Source organism: Myotis brandtii, unplaced genomic scaffold, assembly GCF_000412655.1.
Source record: "Myotis brandtii unplaced genomic scaffold, ASM41265v1 scaffold375, whole genome shotgun sequence".
In the NCBI taxonomy this organism is placed as follows: domain Eukaryota; kingdom Metazoa; phylum Chordata; class Mammalia; order Chiroptera; family Vespertilionidae; genus Myotis; species Myotis brandtii.
In genome coordinates, this window is record NW_005364412.1 from 317,802 (window position 1) to 335,842 (window position 18,041).

The 18,041-nt window shown below is 34.9% G+C and overlaps 1 long non-coding RNA gene across 3 annotated transcripts in view; it reads right to left on the reverse strand.

Annotated features, from left to right (window-relative positions):
- The window catches only part of LOC102261003, a 934,325-nt gene that overhangs the window by 185,581 nt on the left and 730,703 nt on the right, over positions 1 to 18,041 (reverse strand). For all 3 annotated transcript variants that reach the window (XR_313936.2, XR_001363307.1, XR_001363308.1), the window contains one exon: positions 17,716 to 17,801. This is a non-coding gene — a long non-coding RNA (uncharacterized LOC102261003). The remainder of the gene's footprint in view (positions 1 to 17,715; positions 17,802 to 18,041) is intronic.

The following is an 18,041-nucleotide window of genomic DNA, read 5'->3' on the forward strand; positions in this document are numbered from 1 at the left end:
ATTAATGGTTTCCTTTTCTCTTGTGTCATCACTATATTCTTTGCTTCTTGAGGAAAAAGTTGTGGGGAGGCATAAATTTTGAATAATAATGCAACTCAGCCAAAGCATTCTCATTGAAAAGAATTAGCAATCCAGACAGGGTACCATGGAGTGAATTTTAATAAGAATATTTTTACAAGGCAAATTACAAAGGAGACTGTAATTATCAATTTCTCTCAATGCTATTCAAGTTTATAGTATGTGGGGAAAAGCTACTGGGAAAATTAACTTGATGTAAATTTTAAATAGGCAGTATTACTTTTAAGATATGAACAACAGATTGCTCATTAGCCTTAGTTCACAAAATGTAACAGATGTCATATATCTCCAGAGTAAACACATATTTTGTCACAAATAATTCTCTGAATACTTTTAAATAATTATTTTATTTAGCAATAATAAAAATGATATTTCTACAATTGTATTATAAGTTTCTTAAGACTCTATGTTGTACTACATTTTATACCACCCTGTGCGTAATACAGTGTGAGACACGTGTTCAGGGTTCAAAGCTATTTGCTGATTAATTAGATTTTTTTTATTGTTTTAATTCAGCCTTGTTATTTGTCCCATGACAATTTTCACCTTTGTTCACTCAAACAAGCACATGTTCTTAATCATCAAGACAAATGCCCTGCATTTCAGTTATAGTAACCAAATCACTGTTAATATATATTTGTTAAATTTATATATATATACGGTGTTTTCAGAGAGGAAGGGAGAGGGAGAGAGAGATAGAAACATCAATGATGAGAATCAGTGATCAGCTGCCCCTTGCATGCCCCCTACTGGGGATCAAGTCTGAAACCTGGGCATGAGCCCCATCTGGGAATTGAATGATGACCTCCTGGTTCATAGGTCAACACTCAACCACTGAGCCACACCAGCTGGGCTATTTGTCTTTTTTATATGTAGAAATATTACCAAGAATTCAAAACCTTACTACCACTGATCCTCTTAGGAACTGAAGTTCCCTCTCCAACATCCATTTGCCAGTAGGTGGGTCCTTATTACTTGCTCCCTGACCTTTTGCTCCTGGTGCCTATTGGATGACCACTGCCAGGATCACCTAACTCTTCAGAGACAAACCCTCAGATTCTCCTCCATCCTATTCCTGAATGTTCTCGGATCAACTGCTCACTCTTGAAGGTCTGCCCTGACTACATATACATACCTCACCTTGAACTCTGCCCACAAATAATTACTCTAAAAACTAGAAAAGAGCAAAAGCCAAAAGAAGCCACAAAGAGTCTAAAGTGGTACAGGCCTACCCTTAGGGGATTTTAAATACAGGGGCAAACTGCTAACTAGACATGGAGCCCAAATATGAATTGTAGGTCTGCATTACAGAATTCCAATGCCATGGCATGATCTATTTAATAATCATCCATAAAGTTAAAACCTGGAATCACTGAATATATGTTCTAGTACAACACACCCATGACTATGGCACAAAATTATTTTTCATTAATTTGCAAAAAAGTAAATGATGGTTAAAATGTGAGAATAATGACATAACTAAAATTTTAAAAGCAAAGAATATAATCCATCATGATGTTCTGGCTCTTTTCTCTGATCCTCTGTGGAGATATTCATATATACAATGGGATACTAGTCAACCATAAGAAAAGGTGAAACATTGCCATTTGCAATAACGTGGATGGACTTTGAGAATATTGTGCTAAGCAAAATAAGTCAGATAGAAAAAGTTAAGAACCATATGATTTACATCATATGTGGAGATATAAAACTGAAGGCAGCAAGTGAACAAACAATACAAACAAACAAACAAAAAACTCATATACACAGACAACAGTATGGTGGTTGCCAGAGTGAAGGGGGATTGAGGGATAATAAAGAGTGAAGAGGATCAAATACATGGTGACGGAAGATGACTTGACTTTGGGTGGTGGGCACACAATGTAATATACAGATCGTGTATCATAGAATTATATACTTGAACCCTATATAATCTTATTAACCAATTTCACCCCAATACATTCAACTTAAAAAGTAAATAAAAATCAACATATCACTATCTCTGTAAAAATGTGCTGCAATATGCCCAGAAGAACCCAGCATCTGACTTGCAAAATTTTATTTTTAAAAGGGACATACACTCATGTTTTTCTTAAACATAATAAACTAGATATACATTTATTTTTTGGTGTCTAAGGGATTTACTTCAATATCACAATAATTTGATCTATTGCTCTTATGGCAGCAGTCCCTTTTTGACATTGCCAGTATGTCTGACTTACACACACTCTCTATCTCTTCCTAATTCTCAGTAGTCTGGAAAAGCAGATAATAGAGCCAGTTGCAATCATGCTTAATATAAGAGCAAAGATATTATGTGCAAAAACCCACATGAGGTGTGATATCTGTTCTCAAATCTCAGAATCCTTTTAAGATCTTAGTCATTTTCTTGCTGGTTAAGATTGAAAAATAAACGACCTATGGATAAGAGAAAGATTGGTGTGTTTGCAAAACTATTAGAAAAATATAGTCTTATGCTAACTTAAACATATTTCTCAGTACAGAAACCTCAGCCTTGCAGTATAGCAAGGCTTTTTAGTCTGCATTATAAATTGCTTGCTAGAAGTGAAGGATAGTATTAAGTTTATGCATAAGAGAATAGAGTGTAGTGGGAGGAAAATGGGGAAATGAAAACCCTGATGCCCAATAATAAGAAAAGTGTTTTTCCAGTGAAAAGATACTATGTTAAATATATATAGTTAATTTATGACAAGAAATTAATTTTACTTTTCTCTTTGGAATTAATTCTTTTAGTGTATAGGAATTTGAAAGGAAGTTTTAAGATGGGTAGTAGTACACAGTAATATATTTTCCATAATATATTTCTCCCATAATATATTTTCTGAGGACAAGTGAAGTTATGAATAGAGAAGTGAGAAAGAACTCAACTTCGTAATACAAATGGTTTTTAAATGTTGAGACCCCCCATGTCTCTTTTCCTTCTAACTTCAATTTTATTAATAATTAATTTTAAGACGTAATGAATTAAAAAATTAATCACCAAAGGCTAAATGTGCCTAGATAGCATTGCAACTACAACACAATTCTGAACACCTGGGCTCAGATCACTCCTGCTTCTCCTTCTTCGTCATCGTCATGTTCTTTTTCTACCCTTTTCTTCCTCTAATACCAAGATAAATCTACAGTTTGCCAAACATATATGATTCACTTTTATAACAACATAAAATGATAGAAGATAGTACTGTAAATTGAAGTTGATTCTAAAGGAATACAAATCAAAATAATGTTCCAGATGGGCATTTGGACACATATTACACAATATTGAGACAATAATACAAATCTTGATCTGCCTTAGTAGGAGCCTAAAGTGCTGTATGAGCACTCTCTTCACAGACCCGAAGTTCTTCCCTTGCCTCACTGTCAGTAACTTGGGGGAGTTCTTGGAGAATGGTGTGTTCCAACCTTGCAGGGCATCTTACACTTTTTATTTATTCTTTCAAAGATAGCAACACATTTTCTGTCAAATAAAGTTATCATGACATAGGCTAAGCACATATCCTTTTCTCTGGATTAAAAAAGACTAAAAACTTAAAAATACTAAAAAGGAATGTTGGATTCTTAAAGGATGCAAATTGCTCTAATGAGAATTACAAGTTTGGCGCCAGTGCCCTGAACTATGTGTGAGCTCTCACCAGCTGTCTACCAGTTGGTCTGACATCAGAATAGCTTGTGAACCAATGTCATTAATGGTTTCATTTGGAGTGGTGGTGGTTGGTGAGAGGGCATGGGGATGGTTTATGAGAGCCTAATTTAGACAAATATTAGGAAATACACCAGGATCCAAAGACAAATGGTTGAAGTAGTAGTTCTCAAACTTGTTCAAAATTCTCAGGCAAGGAAAAGTAAATGATACAAGATCTGTGAAGTTACAATGACCACGACAGTTCTACTTATTTATCTTATTTCATTTTCTCAAATATTCTGTATGTTAGATGTCAATAGGCCATTTTACAAGTGATAGTGCTAAGGCTTCAAGAGAATAAACAACTTGGTGTGAGTTTACAAAGCCAATACCAGTAGAGCCACAATTGGAAATATGATCTGTCTACTTCTCAAACTTATATTGATTATCTTCCACAGTTATCCTAACCTTAATACTAATTTTATATTTATCCTTGCTTAACCTTAGTCCTAACACAGGCTACCTTTTTGTCTTAGAACCAGAGAAACTAAATGGAATTCCCCAAGAACCTAATGCTGTCCAAAGAGAGGACAATCATAGAGCTACCATTATTATCAAAAAAACATTTCAGGGTCTGTAGGTTCTCCTTTCAGTGTAAATAATGCAGAATTATTACAGATATCATGGTTTAAATAACATTTTAGGAATGAATAAAACAAAAACTAGTGTCCTTAGTTTCATTTTATGATCAATAAAAATGGTCTCATGCTCCACTAACATTCATCATGCTCTAATAAAAAAAATCTTATACAGTTGTCCCCCCTTTTTTATAAATCTTTATTGTTGAAAGCATTACATATGTCCCCTTTTCCCCCCATTATCCTCTTCTTCCACCCCCCCAGCAAGCCTTCACCACCCTATTGTCTGTGTCTATGGGTTATGCATATACGCATACTGTATGAGTTCATTGGTTGATCTCCTCTCACCTCTCCACCCTCCCCTGCCTTCTTTCCCCTCTTATCCATGAACTAGCTTTCAGTAGTTTCCATTACCCACAGTCAACCATGGTCCAAAAATATTTTTTAAAATTCCAGAAATAAATAATTCATGAGCTTTCAATTGTGTGCCAATCTGAGTAGTATAATGAAATTTCACGTGTCTTCCCCTATTCCACTCAGGAGGAGCATATCCATGATGTATAGACATCCCACCCATTGGTTACTTAGTAACCATCTGGGTTATCAGATGGACTGTCAGAGCATCACAGTGCTTGTGTTCAAGTAACACATACTTTATCTAATAAGGACCCCAAAGCACATGAGTAGTGATGTTGGCAATTCAGATACCCCAAAGAGAAACCATACAATGTATGTATATGCAGGGAAAATGTAATATCTACAATGTTCAGTTCTACATGTGATTTCAGGCATTCCTTGCAGGTCTTGGAACATATCCCCTGTGGAGAAGGGGATATTACTAAACTCAAGGTTTCAATGGCATCTTACTTTTAACAGAGATTAAGCACAGTTGGTGCATGACAAAGACAATAAATAAGGGAAATAATAGAATTGGAGCTTTATGTCACCTTCCTATTCATCCATTATTAGAGGTAATCTAAGAATTCACATCAATTGTCAAGCACAGTTGGTGCATGACCAAAGACAATAAATAAGGGAAATAATAGAATTGGAGATTTATGTCACCTTCCTATTCAACCATTATTAGAGGTAATCTAAGAATTCACATCAATTGTGCATAAATGAATTCTTTAGTTTGTGGTGTTATTTATTGGAAGCAGGCAAGTTTATCATAACTCTTGCTCAAACTCACATAATATTAGTGCTGGAAATATATTTAGACATCCTCTATTCACTTAATCCCTCCACCTACCTCTCTAAACCAAGAAGAACAGGCTCAATGAAGTAATGTGGATTCATAAAGTAACACGGTTTTAGAGGAGTATAAATTAGAAATGAGTAGAAATCAAGTTCAATGCATTTTTCCAAGGGACCACATACTATACTAACCATAACCTCTAATAATACTGACCACATTTTCCATCCTAAAAATTGGGAAATTGCTTATCCTGGGATTTCTAAGCCATTTCAGGGACACCTTAATGAGCAATTCCATACATTTGTTTTGGCATTAAGTTTTGCAAGATAGCACATGTCTGAAAATTATTGGAACCACATGAAAGACTGGATACTCTGGATAGAGAAGCCTAGGATTAGAAGGTGGCATTTTAGGTTGAGGGACAGTCACAAACAATCATAATTTACACTTTAATCCCTATGCAATTATAAATAGTGCCCTTTTCATTATTGAGGATTTCTTGGTTTAGACAACAAATGTTATGATTGCACAAATTTTAGAATAAGAAAATATTATCTCTAATCTATTTCAAGAGAGCCTATAATTATTTGCATAGATATGCAATATTTCTTATTAAAAGTAAATGCCATTATAAAGCAGAGAGTAACTGTTACTTCCAATTTAATGTGAAGCAATGTATCAAATTCTTTTTATCTGACACCTAACATATAATTGATTTATTAAAGGAGTTAGATGGCAGAGCACAATGACATTGAGTCATAAAACAAAACAAAGAAACCCACTGGAAAAGGAATAGAAAGTGAAAACAAGAAAAACATTTACCTATCTTCCAATTTTGCCTGTGAACACTCTGGATTAAAGGTATATTCATACCTTTTGTTTCTATGGAGAAAAAGACCAAGTTAGAGGGATTAAATAAAAGGGATTTAGCCTTGGAAGTTAGGAGAAAATGGTCATCTGAGCTGCCATAAATGAAAAATCATGCCCTTTTACTTTCAATGACACAGACAAATCTATGCACGTGTATGTACCTGGGTCTGTGTAGTCGTGTGAATAACACACGCACTCACTCGATACAGTCTCAGTGAAGGGGAGGAAGCCAAGAGTAGCTTCCAGGGAGTTTTATTATTCAGTGATAAAAATGAAATGAAGAAAATACATAGATATTTAAGGAAACTGGGTTAAGCCTTTGTTAGCTGTTTTAATTGAATACACTTGACAGGAAAACAACTCAATATAATTTATAAATTTAAACACCTTGTATTCATTCCTTCCTATCATAATGAAGATTATTATTTTTATTTTAACTTTTAGGAAATGAGCTCATTTTTATCTTTATGTACTTCACATTATGCTTCTAGAAGGAAAGAATCCATCAGTGATGTGGTATCAATAATGCTGCTATGAATTTTCCAGAGTAGTATCTTACTCAGGTTTTCTACAGAATTCATCAAGACCAAAAATTTCCCTAACACTTAAGGTTCAGAAAAAGGTGTCAGTCTATCCAGAGAAGCTTATTTCACCTTATCATCCTAATAGTTTATGCCATGAACTCTTATTTCATAGCACAATGTTTAGAAATTTCTCTTTGTAATTAAATATACAAAGCCATTTCTATGTACCACAGAATCCAAGCTTTAGAGTGATTGGCATAAATTCTATGCCAATGCTGTGATATAACTACTATCACAAATAAAATCAGGGCTTTCCACGTTCAGATTTCTTGAAGAATAAATATGCATTAATATAAAATAAATGTAAGTTTTATGTTATAGTTGTTTGGATGAATTCAAATTCTGCTTTAATAACTCCCAATGAGGAACGCTTTCATTTGCTTTACATGACAATTGTGCCCAGTGATATTTGTTGCTTAAGCACATGGTAATATATAGCTCACTTCACGTATAGCTAATTACAAATGTTCCTATTGTGAAAACCATGTTTGTGGGAAAAAATCTGTAAATGACATTGGGAGTACAATCTTGGGAAAAATAAACATGCCTAAATGAATGGATCATAATCTCCATGTTATCGCTCAATTATTTGTACTCTTTGTTAAATAAACAAACTCTTTTTGAAAAGGCCATGATTGGCTTTTTAAAATGAAGGATGTGGTTATACAAAATTAATTATAGCTCCCCACCTTAGGATTTACAGTAGAGCATTGATCCTACTATCATGATTACTTAAATTCCAAGTTTTCTTTCTTTTATTAAACCTAACTGAGAGCATAAAATTACTGAAACACCTATATATCACATGCATATTGCTAGCTATGGAAATACACATTGATTTAAAATTATTGCTTATACAGAATTAACTCCAAATTAACTATGATGCTAAAACACAGGGACAAAATGGTGGATTTGGTCTACCAACAAAAATAACTCTAACTTAGTTGACCCTTAACCTCAGCTCTTTCCCACTTCAATCATATATTAGAATAGCAGGCAATATAGTAGGAACAATATTGACATGAAGGCCTTAATGATTCTAATCTTTCCTATGATGACAGTTTTATAACATCTTTAGAGTCATTGAAATTATTCTATGTCAAAGCTGAAATCATGCCCAAAACAAACCATAATTCCTTAAACATCATAATGTGTACTCTTCCCTTCAAAAGTGAGATTATATAAGACTGTTTCATATTTGAACAAAGAACTGATTAAAACTAGAAAACTAGAATAGAATTTAGATAAATACTATTGCTACTTTATATTTTTACCGAGCAGAAACTGGTTAATCCACTGGAACTTAACAAAAAAAAAATGGGTAATTCAAGAAAGTACTTGCTGGCATCGTATAATACATATAAAATATAGCAAACTAGTCTTCCCCTTTGAAATGACAACATAGTATTAAATTTACAAAGCATTTAAATAAAAACTTTAGAAAAATGTAATCAAAAGAGGGTAAATGGGGGATAAATGGTTAAATAAGACTTGACTTTGGGTGGTGAACACGTGATACAATATACAGATGATATAGTATAGGATTGTACCCTGAAACCTATATAATTTTATTAACCAATCTTACCCCAATAAAGTCAATAAATTTTTTTAAATTGTGGACTAGGAAGCTCTAAGCAATTATTTTCCCACAGGGGAGGTAGGGAACTATACATTGATTAATATAACTTTGTAGGAGCTTGGAAAACTAGTCAATGGCTTTCAAAAAACAAGCAGATGCCCAATCAAGGAAAGGCATATTCAAAATGGCAAAATGTCTTGTGGTGTCTTACTCACACCTGCACCATCCTTCCCCTGTGCAGTGTTGCACAGTCAGGAAGAAGTGGCCCAATTCGTAGTTCCCTCTCTCAGGCCAGAAAGAGCCAAGTAGCCCTAACTGGTTTGGCTCAGTGGATAGAGCGTCGGCCTGTGGACTCAAGGGTCCCGGGTTCGATTCCGGTCAAGGGCATGTACCTTGGTTGCGGGCACATCCCCAGTGCAAGAGGCAGCTGATCGATGTTTCTCTCTCATCGATGTTTCTGGCTCTCTGTCCCTCTCCCCTCCTCTCTGTAAAAAAATCAATAAAATATATTTAAAAAAAAAAAAAGAAAGAGCCAAGTAGAACACAGTTGCAAAGCCCTGTCTGTGTGCTGACTTATGAGGAAACTCATACAGGGAAAGAAAAGCACAGTTTAGCTTACAAGGGAAGCCATGTAAAGCAGAGGCAGGCATGTAGGAACTGCAGGGGCAAGGCAGATCTGCGGACACCTGGGGGTACGATATAATGGGCAAAAGAATACAATAGAATATCCGAGGCACCAAGAAGAAGTTGGAGTGAGAGTCTTTGGGAAATTAAGACTTAAATTAAAGCAGCGATGAGTGACATCAGCATTAAGTTGGACTAGGAAGCTCCAGGCTCTCGTACCCCACAGAAATATTAAGTGAACAACTATAGATTGACAAAGAGCCTTGTGGGACCTCTGAAAACAAATCAAAGATCTACAGTGTTTATGGGATGGCGGAAGGACGTATACTCAAATGCCAAACAGGACACATGCCCAGAAGAGCCTGAAGCTGAGCTTATTAATTAAGGTCTTCCCCTGAAAAAGCCAGTCTATAAAGAGTGGGAAACGTGACTCCTTTTTCTAATATCCAATTTTAAACAAACAATAACAAGCTATTTAAAGAAATAGAAATATGGCCTATTAAAAGAAACAAAATAAATTCAAAAATGGCCCCTGAAGAAATACATACATCAGAGTTCCAGATGTTAAAAACAATTATCTTAAATATGCTATCAGAGCTAAAGAAAAGCATGGATAAAGCATTCAAGGAAATCATTAAAAAAAATCCTAGATATATCTGAACAGAATGGAAACAAAAACGTGATAGAAAATTTTTAAAAAGAACCAAATAGAAAATTTAAAAAATATAATAAGTTGAAATATTCACTTTTGGGGTTCAACAGCAGCCTCAAATAGGAGGTAAACAGAATCAGTTAAATGGAGGGCAGGTTATTTGAAAGTACTGAGTCTGAGGAAGAAAAAACAATACTGAAGAAAAGAGTACAGAGCATAAGGTACTTGGGGACACACATGTGTGTGCTTAGACCAATATGTAAGTCTCAAAAGAAGAAGAGACAGAGAAGAGGAAAAGAGATTGTATGAAGAAATAATGGCAGAAAACTTCCCAATTTTGAGGAAATAACACAAATCTACAAATGCAACAAGCTCAACAAACCCCAAGATGGTTAACTGAAAGAAACCCACACTGAGAAACATTATAATCAAATTGCTGAAAGACAAAAACAGAGAATCTTAAAAGCAGCAAGAAAAAAATAACTCATCACACACAAGGGATTCCGTTAGATCAGTATATTTCTCAAGAGTAGCCTTGTGTGGCAGAAGGCAGTAGGATGAGGTATTTAAAGTGCTAAAGAAAAAAAAAACTATCAACCATATCAACCTAAGTTCTATGTTTGGCAAAACTTTATTTAGAAATGAGGAAAAATTAAGATATCCCCACAAGCAATGTTAAAGGGAGGTTTTTTTTGTATTGAAATGAAAAGATGCTAGACAGTAATTCAAAATCATATGAAAATATAAAGTTATCTGGTAAAGTAAATAGACAAGTATAAATAACAGCATTATCGTAATTTTGATTTGAAATTTCACTTTTTATTTTCTACAAAATTTAAAAGGCACATTTATAAAAATAGTATAAGTCTATGCTAATGGGTAAACCCTAGATATAAAGGGAGGAGGAAGCTGTTAGGAGAGAAATGTTTGTATGTGACTGAAGTTGCTATATTAGAAAGTTATACAGCCAGATGGTGGTAGCATTGGCATGATGATGTGAATGTGTTTATCACCACAGAACTGTACACTTAGAAATGGTTACAATGATACATTGTATATTATGTATATTATATTTGGCTATATTTTTTCCAGTTTTATTGAGATATAAATGACAAATAGCCTTGTATAAGCTTAAGGTGAACAGCATAATGACTCAACTTACATATATTGTGAAATAATTACTCCAATAAGTTTAATTAATATCCATCACCTCATATAGATACAAAAAAAATACATTTTCCTTGTCATGAGAACTCTCTTAACTTTCAAATATACCACAGAGCAGTGTTAACTATAGTCATCATGTTGTACATTATCCCCTCAGTTCTTATTTATGTTACAACTGGAAATGTGCTCCTTTTGACCACTTTTGTCATATTCTCCACCCCCACTCTCTGCCTCTGTCAACCACAAATCGGATCTAGCTAATTTCTGATAACATGGTTTCATTTAAAAAAGTGCCACTTGACAATACAGTATTAAATTATTCACATCAAAATTGTCTCAATAACATAGCAGCCACACTCTCACACTATTTAGAAACTAATAGTACTGGAAGCCAGTGAACCACCTCACAGCCCATAAGAACAAATGCCTGGGGAAGTGATGGAGCTGTCACACTTGCTGCATGGGTGAGAGCCCCAGGCCCTCTGTCAAAATCATGCTGCTCTCCTGGACCCTTCTCATGCCTATAGCCCACGGGCCGTCCCTCGTTTCCAATGGCTGGACAAATAATTAGTTTTCCCAACACAGAAATGGAGTGTGCAATCACTCTCCTGCAATAAACTCTAATCACCACCATTCAACTGTGAGTCTGCTGTCAGAAGATTGGTTTACACCCAATGAAACAAGACAAAAGTGATAGATTGCGATGCATTAATTAGCTAAATGGAGAGTGAAAGTTGAGCAAAATGGATAAGTTGAATTTAAGTCGAGTGAGATTGCCAGGCTTGCACACATTTAATTACAGATGTTGGTATATGCCTTTAAAAATGTTCCTATGTAAAGGGGAAATTTAGGTCCCTTTAGACCAGTGATGGCGAACCTATGACACGCGTGTCAGAGGTGACACACAAACTCATTTTTTTGGTTGATTTTTCTTTGTTAAATGGCATTTAAATATACAAAATAAATATCAAAAATATAAATCTTTGTTTTACTATGGTTGCAAATATCAAAAAATTTCTATATGTGATACGGCACCAGAGTTAAGTTAGGGTTTTTCAAAATGCTGACACGCTGAGCTCAAAAGGTTCGCCATCACTGCTTTAGACTGAATGTTCATTCACTGGAGGTGAATAAAGCTACCAGCTTTTTTAATACATTCTCTGAATTTCTCTTCACTTTTACTTTGGGGTTTCCTAGGAAACTGTTGATCAGAGGCAGTAATACCACCTTGATTAGTTATTAAGGAAATGTGGATTAAAACCACAATGGGATACTACCACATACCTGTCAGAATGACTAAAATAAATTTCTGATCATCACCAAGTGCTGCTAAAGGTATGGAACAACTAAAACCCATATACTCTGCTAGTGGGAATGTAAATGATTATCCTGGTTTGGGAAATCAACAGTACCTACTAAAAATGAACATAAATGTCACATATAAGTAATTGTATATCCCACAGAAATGTGGCTGGCCATGCCTGCCCCAAAAGACATGTGTGACAATGTATGAGTGACAAACTGGCCATGCTGGAATAGTATAAAGCATTGAAAATTAAGTTACTGCTATACATAGAAATCTCACATAAATAATATTGAGAATAGGCCACGTGACAAAACAAGTGCATTCTCTATTATTCCACTCATATAAACCAAAAAAAGTGAAACAATGCATAGTATAAGACTTCAGAAAATTGTTTAGCATAGGTAAAAAGATTGGGATTCAGAACTTCTAAAGGAAAAAAGCATTTTCAATTATGTTGGTTATGTTTATTTTCTAAACATAGGTGGCCATGTATTGTTGACTTGTGAAAATTCGTTGAGCTGTTCACTTGCTTTTAGTGTGTACTGTTCTTAAGTATATTTCAATAACAGTCTTTAATTAACCAATAATATATCATTATTTTATATGTGAGAACACATAATATATTAAAATTGAAAAAATAAAAACTCAATTATGGCACTAATGCATTAATTTCAATTATTTTTGTCTGTGTATATTTAAACATGGACAATCCCTCAGCATTGACAGTTTTTTCTAGGTTAACACAAATTACCAAAATTGTTTAAGGAAAAAAAAAACAACAAACAGAAAAGACCAACTTTCTATAGTCTAGAAACATGAAGCATTATAATAAAAAAACTATCAGAAAATAATAATATTTTGTCTCAGTTTACCATTATATTTTCCTAACTTTTAACGAATTAATGAATAGGAAATTTTCAAGCAAAATAAAAAAATCTCAAATTTTAAAAAATAAATTCTAGAGTCATAAAGCCCTTTTCATTTCCTTCCTGAGCAAGATCCCCTTCCCTTTGTGATTCTTTGATTAGTGCTTGTCTTTTATTTATCCTTTTTCTTTTTATTTTCATGAACAATTATCCACATGTTTGATTCTTGTTTTCCATATTGGTCATTTTCTCTCACTCATCATTTTCACTGATTGTCTGTGACCTCTATATGGAGTGTGTCTTCAGTTTGTTTTCTACAAATCTGATTGTATTATCTGTTACCTTCAAAGGCAGTTTTATTCTGCTACTTTTCCTGTTTCCTTTCAGTCTTTTACATTTAATTTTTTTCAACCTCTAGGGTATTTATATCTAAGTCAAATAATGTATATGTAAAGATAACAATTTTTTTTAAAGATATCTTTTCTGGTTTCTGTATTAATGCATTGTTCTATATACATTTTACATTTGAGGTTTTCATTTCCCATGTCAAGTAATCATTATCCAAATCCTGTTTGGCTTTGATAGTGTGGCTGTTATTGTTTGTTTACTGATCTGAAGACACGATAAAATATATTGAAGGGTAGGGTATTTCAAAAGACAAGTCAGCTGCATAGTACTCCATTGTGTAAATGTACCACAGCTTTTTATCCACTCATTTACTAATGGGCACTTGGGCTGTTTCCAGATCTTAGCTATTGTAAATAATGCTGCTATGAACATAGGGGGGGCATGTATTCTTTCTGGTTGGGGTTTCAGAATTCTTAGGATATATTCCTAGAAGTGGGATCATGTACACATGACCTCACTTATACGTGGAATCTAATTAAAAAATAAACTGATGAATAAAATAAAACCAGAGGCATGGAAACATGGAACATTCTGACAAATCTCAGAGGAAAGGGGGGAGAAGAGGAGGAGGCAGGAAGAGATTAACCAAATAACATATATGTATACTAGAGGCCCGGTGCATGAAATTCATGCATGGGTAGGGATCCTAGGCCTGGCCGGCAATCAAGGCTGATGGAGGCCTTCCAGCTGCCGCCCGGCCTCCCTTCCCCAGCTGCCAGCTGCCGGCCAGGGCCTTCCTTCATTACATGCCACCCCCTGGTGGTCAGCACATGTCATAGCGAGCGATCAAACTCCTGGTCTCCCGGTAGAACTCCCGAGGGAACACTTTGCATATTAGCCTTTTATAGATATAGATATGCACTGACCATGGACATAGACAATAGAATGGTGAAGGCCTGGGGCAAGGGTGAACCTGGTGGAGGAGAGCAATGGGGGGGGGGGGGGGGCCAAAGGGAGAGTATTACATCTGTAATACTCTCAACAATAAAGATAAAAGAGACAAGTCAGGAGACTTACCCTTAGCCCTTGGTCATACGGATAACTTGGCTGGTAGCAAAGAGCATCTAAGTTTCACAGTTAAAGAGTGGGCTGTGTAAACCTTAGGCACTAAATCCAATGAGTAACAGGCATTCAAATAAAGCATGTCTGCTATAATGTTGATGGACCATCTTTTTTCCCCATTTGTGGTCTTCTGACCCTGGTCTGACAGAGCAGCAATTGTCAACCTTTTTTATCTCATGGCACACACAATTCAATTACTAAAATTTTGCGGCACACTAAAAATATATTTTCTATCAATCTGACAAAATTTTTTACTTAGTCACACCGGATGGCTATTGTTGTGTTGCTTGTTGTAATTTTTTAGTTTGACAATATAAGGGGAAAGAGGTCAGTGACCCTGACTAAACAGTTAGGTATTGCATGTTTTAAAAATTCTTGCATCACACAACTTGAAAATAGATGTGATAGAGTATTGTTAGAGAGAGAGAGAGAGAGAATAATTCCCAATTCCTATCATCACCATACCTACAACGATTATTGGGATTTTCTCTCTCCTTGGTGCAATGCATTTCCCTAAGTTCTTCCTTCCTCTCTGCTCCTTTCAGTGGGAGGAGAAATATGAAGGTACTTACTAAAGAGGGGTGCCTAGATATGACTGCCTAACTTTCTGAGTCATACAAATCTTGGATCTGTGAGTCATGGGGCAGAAAGCAAGTGAGGAACACAGAAACTCTCTATATTATTTAAGGCCATGGATTTGCCCTACTTCAAACTGAATTTCATTTTAGCAATGTGGAGTCTTCCCAGAAGCTAATAATAGGTGGGCTGAAAGACTCAGTTTTGAATGTTGTCATAAATTTTCATCTTTCTCTATGCCCTTACAGCCACTTTAAGCTGCTTTAAGCACTAAGACAGCAGAACTTTAAAAAAACAAGAACTATTCCTGACATTTTATATTATAATTTTAAAAAATTCTATAAGCATCATTTGGAGAAAAAATGAATCTTTCAATAATATTTACTCACAACCAAAAGTTATTCCTGAACATTGGTGCAATATTACTTTGACAGAGATGGTAAAGTTGCTATTAATAAAATAGCACTTGTAAATATTTGGGTCCATTTCATCAGGAGATCTTAGAAACCCACAAAACCATCTTACAATGTAAATTTTCATTGCTGACTCAATGTGCATTTTACTTTGCACCAAAAGCACTGCAATTTTCTTTGGTAGTTTTTGAAATGAATAAGTTACATTATTTTCAGGTCCTTTCCGTGAGGTGGTTCGATGAGTTCATTTTCATTTCATAACTGGCCAAAATCCAATTTTGTCACTTGGAATAATGTGAGGCCCATATTCTGTTCTGGGGAACTGACAAGGCTCAGACTCCGAAATATAACCTAACTACTCTTTTCAAAATATAAACAAATTAAAATGAGGAAAGAAAAAAAACGTATCTTGAGAAAGTCTTTCAATACTACATCACATATCACAGAATTTACGTATTGATTTCTTACACATAAATTTAAAAGAAATCATTTCCATGAGCTTCCCACTGTTTTTCCACTTTTTTCATGTCATTGGTTTCATATAACTCTTTGAAAATGTCTGGCCATTATCAATTTTCTTGCACTTGTTTCATGTGAACAATTTGGAATTCGAGCTTCCTGTCCCTTGGACCATAAACAAGATTTCTTACTGTTTGTTGAGGTGGTATGGAGTAAATTGAAACCATCTGGACTAGAGATGGAAGGTCTGGGCTTGAGTGCTGGATCTGCCTCATACAGGGTCTGCAAAAGTAGGTTTACAGCTGTGAGTATGCGAAACACAGAGTTTATTCGTGTGTTTTTATTTATTTACTATTGTACTATTTTCCATATGAACAACTGTAAACCTAGTCTTGTCCCACCCCGTATTAGCTCTATCAGTGCTATGCAGTTTACTGTCTGATCTATAGGCTGGTGTCACCGTGCAGATGCTAACTGGGAGGAGTATAGGAACTCAGAGAAAGCATTAGAAACTTTCAGACCCATTTCATGGAGTAATTCCATATCTGTAGAATAATAAAAAATAATTAAAATGTGGAGTTGTGTCTTTGGTGTCTGCTTTTTCATCATTTTATTTCTCTAGTAAGTAATTTTTAGTCATTCTACAAAAACATTGTCTGCAATGGATTAGAAATACACTGACACTTAACCACAGTCTGAGAAACACTGAGCTCCAAGACCTCCAGTGATCTAATTAGCCTCTGGGACCTTAATTTCTCCATCTGTAAAATAGAAGTAATGCTCCCTACCTCGTCTTCCACAATGACTATGTGAATACTAAATAAAAGGAATTATTCATAACTTATTTGCAAACTATAACACCTCATATAAATATATAATTATACTCTACGTAGCAATCATTTGGAAACTAGCATGGCATCTCAGCTAAAAAAGAAAAAAGTTTGTCATTTTCAGGTATCCAATAAATGTTTGTTGATTTTATGAATAAATTTAAGAACAGAAACTCTGCCACCAGACACACCTGTCTCAGGGAGCAGTGTGCGATTTAAAGCAAGTCTAATAATCTGTCAATAGCAGTTTTTTCATCTGTAAAATGAGAGTAAAAATAGCTTCTACCTCTAAGGGTTGTATTTCATAAAATAATGCATTAAAGTGTTTAGGATTTAATACTTGGTTTTTAGAAAGTATTCAGTAAACAGTAGACTAATATCTTTAAACTCTTTTTCTATGTTAAGGAAACTACTCGATTCTTTATATGCAATATTTTAGTTCTTAGGAAAAGTCCTAACAAGATAATTATTATAATCTCCATTTTAAAATTTAAAAAAGTAAGACTCAAAGAATTTAGCAACTTTCACAAGTTCAAATAGCTACTTTAAATCCATGACTGTCTAGAACAGATTGGTGACTTTTCCCACAGAATACCAACTCCCCAAGGTCTTCCAGGTAATGACAATGAATTTCATAGGCACTGTCCTTTGAAAAGCACTCTCATTTTTGTTTGTAAATTCTGAGAATTGTCGCATAAAAAAAAATAACAACAGATTTAATGACATAGAAAAAGATACTGATGTATTACTTTTTCCACTTACCAGTTTGACTTGTTGGGGTCCTCATGCTGATGGTGGCCACTTTCAGTGTTTCACTATGGGCCTCTTGGCACGACCCTATTTCAAAGCTGCAAAAAATATATATAAAAATAAAAAATGATGCTTGCTTCTAGAAGGAAAAGGAATTCTAGGGACAAAATAGGCCAGTTTAGAGACTAACAAGGGGAAAAAATACATAAGTGAGGGCTTGGACCCACCAGAAGGCATACAGTCACAGTGGATAAAGAAAAGTCACAGAGAACCGGGAAGAAGGAAACACTTTCACAGAGGATAGAGAAATGACAGATGTCAGAAAGAGGAAAACATAT